Source organism: Equus przewalskii, chromosome 10 (assembly GCF_037783145.1).
Source record: "Equus przewalskii isolate Varuska chromosome 10, EquPr2, whole genome shotgun sequence".
NCBI classification, from domain to species: domain Eukaryota; kingdom Metazoa; phylum Chordata; class Mammalia; order Perissodactyla; family Equidae; genus Equus; species Equus przewalskii.
In genome coordinates this window covers 37,120,916-37,127,941 of record NC_091840.1, presented here as the reverse complement: position 1 = coordinate 37,127,941, position 7,026 = coordinate 37,120,916, and the positions used below count along the sequence as shown (strand labels likewise).

At 45.4% G+C, this 7,026-nt stretch overlaps 1 long non-coding RNA gene across 1 annotated transcript; it reads left to right on the top strand.

The window, feature by feature from the left end:
* The first annotated feature begins 529 nt into the window (after positions 1-529).
* Positions 530-5,246, top strand: LOC103555240 (uncharacterized). The gene is made up of 3 exons (XR_545967.2): positions 530-873; positions 4,640-4,788; positions 4,965-5,246. It is a non-coding gene; the product is annotated as an uncharacterized lncRNA (long non-coding RNA).
* The last annotated feature ends 1,780 nt before the right edge of the window (positions 5,247-7,026 follow it).

Sequence of the window (7,026 nt, the reverse complement as noted above, 5' to 3'; positions counted from 1 at the left end):
ACCCCAGTGCTGCATGAAGACAGACATCCTGGAAGAACTTAACATGTATATCGGGAGTTTGGCTTCTCAGAAATGAAGGCGGACACAATGAAGTGCAACTCCATCCCCAGAAACTTACATGTGTCTTATCGGCAAAGACCACCGGACCTGCCTGGGTGCCCAGCAATAGAGAGAATCAGACCAAGCCAGAAATAGACCGAGGTCACTTCCTCACCACCTGCATCTAGGAGCACCACTGCTGGCTCTCCTGCTGCCTGTCCTGCCATCAGTTCCAGAGGCGCTGGGGCTCAGAGCAGGCAGGGGGGTTGTGAAAGAGTGGACTGCTCCCTTGCTAGCCGGCACTCAGTTCCTAGATTGTAATGTCTGTAAGGACATATTCCTCATGCCTAGCATGTGCCTGGCCCTGAGAAGACTTTTGTCACCTGTGTTGAAAAATAAATCAGTGAATAAAAGTATATCATAAAATTTAGTGCTCACCCCCACCCCTTTCTCAGTCACCCAAGGCTTTCCTGGTTTAGGAGTCTTATTTGTTGCTCAGAGGAGGATGCTCCCTTAGCTCAGAGACTTGCTTAGGTAACAACATGGCATTACCCAGGGTACACACGGGGTTGGGTGTGTGATCTCCAGAAATGTCAGTTTCTGGGCGGGGCTGAGACTCCCACAGTCCCTAGTCCCTCCCAGCCCTGACCTTGTAACGCAGCACAGTGTGTGGAAGGGCATAAATTTCCACTGTTTTCAGCCCTGCTGCATTTTCACTGAAGACTTCCAACAAGAACATGAAGTTGGGAGGCCTCCTCCTCCTTGTGACCCTCATCACCCTCAGCTTAGGGGTACAGGAGCTTCAGGCTCAAGTGGAACGGAAGCACCCCTTGGGTAAGTCCAAGCAGAAGGCAACCCCCTTCTTCTTTGAATGAGGGAGTCAGAAAGTAGGACAATCAGGGACCAGTGTGTGCAGGGGCAGTAAAGGAAGAAAGGAGGGAAGGAAAAATATTGGTATCAATGAGCCATTGCAGGGACCCACCTTGACTGCAGAATCTCTCTTCCTCTGCCTCCACTTTCTCCCCTCCTTTCCCTGGGTCACCCCTCCATCTGAACTCTTCACTCCTCCCTTTGTCACCTCATCAGCCACCCTTCATCTCCCCTGCGTCTCCCTCTCCACCAGCTTCTTTGTCTCTGGCTACAAATAGATTGACTCACTTAGAGAAAACATTTTCTATATCGTGTTAAACATGAATCATCTCAATCTCTTCTTTTCCTTTTACCACCAACATTCTCAAAGGACTAAACTGAATTCTCTGCCCTTACTTCCCCGTAACTCATTCCTTAACCCCTTGAAGACTGACCGTAGTCATTCCTGCCCCCAGCCCTCTCCTGAAACTTCTCTCCCAGGTCCTGTGGACAAATCTCTTGAATCTCCTCAGGAGCCAAAGTCTTTATCCTCTGTATCATCCAACACTGTTTCCCACTTCATCAATCTTCAAACTTTCTTCTCTCCTGGATTCTCTGCACTGGACCTTTTTCTTCTCCTTAAAGATTATTACATTCAACTCTTACTCCTCTCCCTTCTTCGCTCTCCTTCCCCTACATTAAACTGGTTGCCAAATGCTATGCATTCTTTGTAATTGTCTCTTGCATGTGTTCCTTCCTCTCCACCCCCATGGCCACACTGTATTTCCAGCCCTGATTTCCCCATCTTGGGCCACTGCAATTGCTTCCCAGATGCTCTCCCTGCCCCTCTCTTCCTTCTGAAGTTTGCCTGCTTGTTGAATCCTGGTCCATTCTCTGCTCTCCTGCCAGAATAATCTTCATAAGTAAACTGCAACCATATCCCTCTCTTGGCCTCCCAAATGAAATCCACTCTCCTCGTGTCCTCAAGATCCATACGCTGTAACTTTGTCTCCAGCCTACTTTCTTGCTCAACTTTCAACTCTTCCCTAACACTTCTCCAGCCTTCCATTTGCCATTTCCCCTGGATTCCTTGTATTTCAGGGTGTGGAGTGACGAGATGAGGCACCTCAGGTGCAAAATTGAAGCAGGTTTTCATTCTCAGGGTTGTGCAAGTGCCTCATTAATTTTTTTTTTAAAGATTTTTTATTTTTTCCTTTTTCTCCCCAGAGCCCCCCGATACATAGTTGTATATTCTTCGTTGTGGGTCCTTCTAGTTGTGGCATGTGGGATGCTGCCTCAGCGTGGTTTGATGAGCAGTGCCATGTCCGCGCCCAGGATTCGAACCAACGAAACTCTGGGCCGCCTGCAGCGGAGCGCGCGAACTTAACCACTCGGCCACGGGGCCAGCCCCCCTCATTAATTTTTGTACCGTACATGCCTCATGTGCCTCGCCTTGTTGCGTTTTCCCCTGTGAACTTTTGGTAGGACTTCTTTTCTCTCCTCACAACACTCTAACACTCCCCTCAATTCTGCCTTAAAAAAATCCCTGTACTTCAAGACTCACCTTTTCTCATTAATCCCATTGGAAGTAATGTCTTCTCTTCTCTCCTCTGAGCCCATTTAGTCCTTTGGATGTACCTCTCTCAGGACACTTATCACAAACTGCTTTGTTTCTAGTACTTTAAACCTAAGTCTTATCTCCATTGTTAGACTCTAAGCTTCTTGAAGGTAATGACCCTCTCATACATCTTTGTATTTCCTGAACAACTTACCTCAGCACTTTATACATAGTAAGAAATCACTGAATATAATGAGTGACCAAACAGCTGTGAGTGGGGACAAGAAGTTTTCAACCCTCTCACCATGAACTAACAACAGGTAATAGAAATTTGGAGGGATCATGTTGATTTTCCCTTGGGTCTGCAAGTGTGTTGTAGACATCCCATCAGGCCCCCTTCTTACACCCTCAGACCTTGCTAATCAATTATAGGTGATCAACCCATCAGGCCCTCTTCTTACACCATAGACCTTGCTACTCAACCCTTTGTCTTGGCGACTGGACAAGGCTTCCCAGCCTGCTCAACACAGCATCAGACAGCCAACTCTACTGATTGGAGTTGATGCTGGAGAAGGAATGTCATTTCCCCTGCTGCATCCAAGGGCTCCATTTTACACATGAGGAAACATCAGCCCAGAGACATCCAGAGACAGAATCGGGTAGAGAACCTTCTGATAACAGCTGAGTAGCCAGCCAAGCACAGCACACATTTGTCCAGAGCTCTTCCTATATTTTGCTATAAGCCCCTGTGGGTTCTTAACCAGCTTCTTGGTCCTAGTTCATTGATCCTCAAAGACTAACTTTGAGACTCTGGGAACCTGAGAAGCCTCCATTCAGGTCAGAAGGGACTCCTTGAAATTTGGAGATGTGCTCTCCATGGCATGATCGATTTCACCATGTAAGACTGCAGAGGGAGCCTGGGCTTAGGGGCCAGGCAGGTTCTGCATCAAGACAAGCTGATGCAGAGAGCTCTTGACATAATGGCCTCTCTTGAGACTGAATACTAATGTTGATAGCATTAATTAAATTGAACCAGATGGCATAAATAATACATTATTTGCACCAATCAACATTATGATGTTCCAAGCTGATGGAAAATAAATACTGAGAGTAACAACAAAGGAAGAAATTCCAAATGCAGATACAATACAATATTCCATCTAACATGTCTCCTGGATCAGGGTATGGGAGAATATTGTTGCAATTCTGCCAAAGGAATGCAAAATCGGTAACAAATGTTGCTTTCTCACTGCCAAATTTTGTTCTACCAATGGTGTGTCAGACAAAAGACATTATACAGAGGACTGTGATTGAAGGTAAATTACTGATGAATAGACCAGTGTTTCATGTAATTATGTGTGCCTATCAACAAGGATGCGTTGTGATGCTAGGAAGTGCAAGTTTTTAATTGCCTATCTCTGCAATTAGTTTAAAATTATGTAGTATATGTTAAAACAAGGAACAGAAATAAAACAGATGTAGAAGAGCCATAAAACAAGAAGATCAGAAAACAGCCCAAATGTTTATCTTGAATTTAACCAAATATGTATCAGGCCAAATATACAGTCCCAATGATCTTTACATTAATCCAAATATTAAGTTAAAATAATTTTAAATTATTATCAGAACACACACACATAGATGATAGATAGAAAGATAGGTAGACAGATAGACAGGTAAGGATGGAGACTATGTTTAGAAGGAAACCCAAAAAATTATAATAGGGCTTTCCTGTGGAGAGGGAACAGGGTGGGAGGGATGGAGGTCAGGAATGGGGAGAAAAATTATAAGATTGGGGTTCTTTTTCATACAGGCAGCAGGGGCAGGCTGTGGGACTCAGTGTTAATTGGCATCTGAAGGCACATAGAATTGGTGGGAGGCTGGCTCTCTTTGTGTTCTGAGATTTAATTATCTATGCCCAGAAGAAATGAAAAGAAAGGAGTGAGCAACAACGTAGTATCCTCTTCTCCCAGGATGCTGCAGCTGCTGACCATCAGTTCATTTTCCCATGGACAAAACAGTACTGTGTGCCTTCAAGGAAGAGAGGAGAAAAGATTGGGGGTGTCAAGAAGGGGAGAGGCTAAAGCCCCACTGGGGACTGAGGCACTTCAGCCCTCTCTCTCTCTCAAAAGCAGGTCCCACTCCCTTCTACAGAGGCAGTCTGGGTTCTGGGAAGACTGTTTTGTTTTCTAGGTGGATCAAGACCCGGAAGATGTCCAACGGTGCCTCCAGGAACTTTTGGACATTGTGCTGAATTGTGCACAGGAGATGCATCTTGTCCCAAGGGACAAAAATGCTGCAGCAACGGTTGTGGCCATGTCTGCCGAACTGCTGTTTAAGCCGTGAGTATAAGATAGAGAGCTGCTCACGGGAAACATGGGTCCCTATGGCCTTCACAGTGCAGAAGGGACCCCAACCACCCCCTCCTCACTGAAGCCTGGGTGGCAGATGGAGAAAGCTGGTTGGTAGCAGAGAGCAGGTATTTCTTGAAAGTGTCATGATTATCTTTGTGTTGTAGGAGGAAGACTTCTTTATCCATTTGGATGAGCCATGAACCTTAGCCTCCTTCAGTGACCACTCCCAAATGTCATCTTTATTCCAACACCCTGGAGGAGAACAGCTTTCCTACTATCTTTTCCTGCCTGCTCTCTATTCCTGGAACCCCTGTACCACGACAGGAGGATATAAAATAACTTTGGCTTAGATGCTCGGTTCTGGCAATTGTGTGAGGAATCATGGAGTGACTGCTTCCAAGATTAACCTTCTTCTGAATAAAATTATTTCTGTTGCATTAACCAAACTGGAGCATTATTTCTATGTAAGACTCTAGCTCACTTACATTCGTTCCTCTGCCTCCAACAGGTATTTAACCCCAACCCACGGAACCTATATCTTTTCCGTTATCCATCATGCCCCATATCCTCTCTGTCCCCCTTATCCTTACTTTTTATATGAGATATTTATAGTCACAATAACAATGTATAACAAGCTACCCCAAAATTCATTGGCTTAAGATAGCAATCATTCTCCCAGACCTGTGAGTTGGCAAAGGGGTCAACGGTTCTACGTTGGGCTCAACTGGGCAACTCTGATGATCTTGGCTGGACTCACTCATGCATCTGAAGTTGGCTGATTCAACTGGGATTGGCTGGGGCAACATGGCTCCACTCCACCTATTTCATCCTTCTCCTAAGCCAAAGACCAGCCCAGGTGCTCAATACTGCCTCGAAATCTCACCACATTTCCCTAGAAAATTCACTTCTGACCCTCTAAGATGACTATTTCATGCTTCCTCTCTTCCCTCAAGTCTCCATCTCATCTACCTCTTACTCTAACCTCCACCATGCGGGTCTCACTGGCTACCTCACCACATCCTTTCTCGGGAGAATAGTTGTAAGTCTGCGAAAATTCCCTCCTCTTTTACCCCGTCTATTTGTACCCACTGACTCTGCTTTATCCTCTATAATAACGCAAAAAACGATCCCCCCTCCTATTTAAGTCCAACCCCTCCACATGATTTTGGGTGCTTCTTATCTAATCAAGGGCTTCACTTCTCTAATTATTACCTCCAGTATCATAGGTGTCTGCCTGCTCCTGGATCACTCCACCCTTGTCATACAACTATGTATTGACTCCATGCTTCAATCCAGCTACCAGCCACTCCACAGCTGAAATTCCAGACACACTGTGTGTCTGTACTTGCTTCTCTGCTTCCTCACCCCTGCCCACACCCATTCTCTCCTCAGGGAGCAGCCTCCCTCTTCCCTGTGATTGGCTCCAACCTCCACTTCCCCTCACTCCAGCCAAGCTTCCTATGGTCTACCACACACTGGAACTTGGCTAATGCCACTCATGTAGCCTGAGTGTCACCTCATCCTGGAGCCTTCTGTGCAGGGAACAAAGAATAGAATACTAGCACACCTCAACATGAATGATCTCAGGTGCTAGCAGAGTGGCTGAGGGCCCTTTTGGGCATCTGGTCTGGAGGATGATACCCAAGGTAGTGATAAATGGATCGTAATTCTATTCAGAGTACCAGAACTCTGTGGAGGTTGTAAGGAATAGTCTGTTACCTTCGGGAGTTTAAACCTAACTGAGGATAAGGAACACATCTGGAGGAGAAGGAAAATACTTTATTTGGTATATTATCAGATATTAAATATTTTCCCTGTATTATATCATTATCCTTACAATAGCCCTGGGAGTTGAGTTTTCTGGGCCTCTGATTCTTCATGAAGAAACCTAGAGAGATTAACTATCAAGGTCACATCGCCAGGATGTAGTAGCACCTGCATTTAAACCCAGATCTTCATGGCTCCAAAACCCCCTCTTTTTCCTATACTACCTCCAACAATAAAATGCAGGATGTATGTTTATCTGGGAATTTAATTCCAATTAACTACTTTGAAAGCAGTTGTACTTACCACTCTCCCACAGTGGGAGTCACGTGTAGCGTTGGGGCCTTAGGAATTGACACTAAAGGGTTTCCTAACACTTGGTTAGTGATTTGTTAGAGTATCTTGGTTATCGTTTGGGGGACCAAGTATTTGAAAGACCTGGATCAATGATATAGTCTCTGT